Genomic DNA, 4074 nt, shown 5'->3' on the forward strand with positions numbered 1-4074 from the left:
GCATCTGTGTCAAATGATGGCAAGATACCGGGTTTTTGTTTTTGTTAGTTTTCTTTTTCTTTTAAGTGTTATAAAGTTTGACAAGAAATGTGCGAATTCAACACAAAGATCACAATCGCCCAACTCGTCAGGTTGACAGTCCAAACTTTACTCTCCAAGAGCTAGACGAGGTTATTTATCGCCAGGTAATTCCATCGTTTTGGGGATAGCAACTATTTTATTATTCATCAGTGTCACATTTTTTTTTTGCCGATTTTGGGGCTCATTTTGTTGAAACTCAAGTAAGCTTTCAAGAGACCTGTTTATTTTCGTGACACTATACCACAAAAATGCTCCCGTATCACATTTCAACCCAGGTATGCAAATTTGTTAAGCTCGAAAATTACACATGATATTAAAGTTCACAAAGGCTGGAATTATCTCGGCAAAATCCTTTTCCAGCGAAAAATTAATTGAAGCAAAAAACATATTTAATATTAGGGGCAAAAAAACCTATTTCAATTGTGTGCGTTCAAACAAGATATGCAATTAAATACATTCACAGTTTTGACAGTTCACATCAAGCCCTTTTCGACTCGGAACCTTGACCATAAATAATGAACCACAAAAGCGACAACAACTTTCATTCAAATAACTCTTCACTGCCACATTTCCAAAATTTTACACCTTTGCAGAGTTGAGTACAAAATACGATCATGACTAAAACAACCTACGAGTAATGCACCAGTCTAAGAGACATTGAGATTGTTGCAGTTGGAGACATCTTATTGATAATGAGGCATGCAAAAAGGGTGGGTTAATTTATTTCCTTGGCCTGAGAACAGGCCTTGGGCATGCTTTTCTTTTGCCAGTCAAGCGTAATTTTGACTCCCAATTTGCTACAATCTTTTCACCTCAGTTGTCTTCATCACCTGCAATTACTGATGAAGAACAGAAAAAGGACAAACAGGTTTGTGGAAGGGTGTTTGTTTAAAAAGTCTTTCAACTAATAAATTAATAGTAAAGTATCAATGAGCAGTACATGTGGCTATAATAATTTTTGCACTTTAGGAGAGTGTGTATTTATTATTGTAGCAAGAGCTACGGCCTTTTTTTGTTTTAAAATAGACCAGTTCAGGAAAGTACATCACATGCACAACCTGTAATCAGGGCAACATGGTGTAAAACTTGAAGGCTGTATGGAAATTTACAGTCAACACTTTCCATTTCAGGAAGTATTTAAAAGCAAACATTGAAACATGAATTGAGCTTTTGTTAACAAAATCACTATACCTCAAACTAAGTAACTTATTAAATCTCCCTAAAATACCTGTTGTCATATGCTTTTTTTTTACCAGAATGATTCCCAGTCAGTTGTCATTCATCGTTCCAAACAGTTGACCATAACAGCTGATGGCCAGACTGGTCCAGAACTTGTTGTAAGTGTATGCATTTTGCTTTTTTCTTATTTTACTTCTGTCTCTCATTTATTCTTGAGTTATGATAGTGGTGACAATAGTAATGGTGAAAATTTGCCTCTAAGTCACTGTTGAATGACAATGAATTTCAAGAGTTGTCATTATTAAGCCTTCTTTATATTCCATTCCAAGGGTTTTATTCCTAAATGTAAAAACAAATTTTGACTTTATGGGCACCTGTTCCAGAAAAGTCCAGGTTTCAAACATTGTATGTTGGTTGATCATTAGGTTGAATCCAGAGGAAAAGAAAAGGAGACTGTTTTGGTGCAATTGCCAAAAGATGAGGTACTTGAAAAGAGTCGAATCTTTAAGAAAGGAAATAGTGGTACACTGACAAATTAACAATTCAGCCTATGAATTGTGTTTGGAAAACCCAAGCTTGATTAAAAATAAGGGAGAACTTCTAAATCTTTCAAGAGTTAAAGTTGATGAAGAAGGATATGTCTATAAGAAGAAAATAAGTAGATCATTGGCATTTGGTGCTACAAATTAAAGGAGGAAAGCAAAGAAAAGAAAAGCAAGATTTCAGCTGAAATTCGGCATAAGAGAATTCAAGACTTGTCAGAGGACATTGACAGCATGAATATGACTATGGCTCTTCTGGAAAAAGAGAGGTACAAGCAGCATAACATGAACAAGTATGCTCAAGCTGCTAGCTTGGAGGAACACATTTCATCCAAACGAAAAGAAAAACGTGCCCTTGAAGAGGAGCTAACCAAGCTACAAGAAAAGGAAACCATGCAGGTCCAAACGTTACCACATGAGCAAAGAAAGTAAGGACAAGAAAGATGCAAGTCAAGGAAAAACTTGGAATGTTCAACCGAAAACTGGAATCCAGCTCCGTTTGTCTGAAAGTGGGGTCAAGCCAGTTCAGAGTAAGAGTATGAGACCAAAGATTGCAGGAAATCTGGTGGAAATGATAGGTCAACTACAGAGAATGGCAGATCTGACAAAGATGACATGAATGTCAGTGCTGCAAAGGAGGAAGCCAAGAGCAACAATGGCATGCTTGGCAATGAAACCAAAGATATCAGAAAATCAGGTGAGAAATGTGGTGAGAACAATTGTGTTGAGAAATATGACACAAACATCCACTGTGAGGTGCAGAAAGCCAGTGGGAACGGTAGTGTACCTATTACTGACAAAACTGGAGAGAGCATTAAAACAATGACATGTGACATTGATTTTGTGAGTGGTGACCATTTTTTATGACTTTGAAGACAAGTTCGCCAGACATGTATTTACACTAAAGGAACACCTCTGGGAACTTGTCTAATGCCAGTGAATCTGAAGAATTGTTGTTAAGGTGTAAGCAGATGTATGAACGATATTTATTTCATGTTAATGCCAACCTGAGCAAGGGAGCTAACAGTGGCTCTAAAGTTTACTTGTCTTCGATAAATGACCTTACATTAAACGAGTTTGTTGTTGTTCGAAAGTTGTTTTGCAAGTTGCATCACAGAGATACTAAACCACAGGAGTGCTCTCGCTGCTATCCATTGATTTGTCTGTCGGAAAGAATTTGCAATGAAGGAATTTGTGAACTCTCCTCATTATACCATGCTCTATTCCCAACTGTAAAGTACCAGTCAGACAAAGCCGTACGGAAGGTAATGCAACTACCTGTAGCGATTTTTAAGCTTGAATTAAGTGGACCTGGGTCACAAAGACTATATGTTTCTGAGATGCGTGCAACTGTTGATTACGATGCCTCCTGTCGAGTCTGCCAAATGGCGTTTTCATCAGAAACCTTGAAAAGGAAGGAAGAAGGCCTCTCTAAAGAAGCATTGGACGTGTTGTGTCAACTAGCAACAAGTGAGTCTGATCGATGTCTGATTAAATATTCTGTTTCCAAAAGTCAAGGACTCTCGGCCAAGGAAGCCAAGAAGAAATATGGTTTCAGTGATCGTCATCGTAAAGAGGATATGTTTATGAAAGCTGCAGAACAATCACAAGCCATTCGTGAGGCTGTTATGAAGTTAGCCAGTGTCAACCATAAAGCCACTCTCAGAAGCCTGGGTTATGAGTTACCTGATAGCAGTAGTGACTCCGAGGACAGTGACATTGAACAATTGGTCTCTGAAAGTGACATGCCTCTAAATGAAAAACCCAAACAGTCTGATGAACATGAGAATACTTCTAAAAGCAATGCCACCGAAGATGTACTTTGAGCAGTGACTTGTGTGAATGTAACGCAGAAATTTGTGACCCAAAGTTTGATTCTTCAATCAATAATTCATCAAGGACAGAAAATTGTTTGCAAGAAACATGTGATTTTTACTGCGATAGTGACAGCTCTATGGCCATGATGGGTGCTTGAAGTGGTTGTGAGTTGACCAAGGGTACAGAGTGTTTAGGCCAGAGGTGAATTGGTGTTATTGATCCAGATACTATAAGCAAACAGAAGGAAGATTGCATGATAGTCAATCCTACTCCCACAATGCAGCACATGCTTTAAATGTTGCGGTCTAATGAACTGAAATGGTTCTCCTTTGTTGAGGAGCTTAGGATGCTCTTACAAGAATTTACAACAGAGGCCCTAAATGAGGTACTGCTTGATTTTGCACATTATTTGTCTTCCAGTGACATTAACAAAAATGAGGAACGCTTGATCGAA

Source organism: Montipora capricornis, chromosome 14, assembly GCF_036669925.1.
Source record: "Montipora capricornis isolate CH-2021 chromosome 14, ASM3666992v2, whole genome shotgun sequence".
In the NCBI taxonomy this organism is placed as follows: domain Eukaryota; kingdom Metazoa; phylum Cnidaria; class Anthozoa; order Scleractinia; family Acroporidae; genus Montipora; species Montipora capricornis.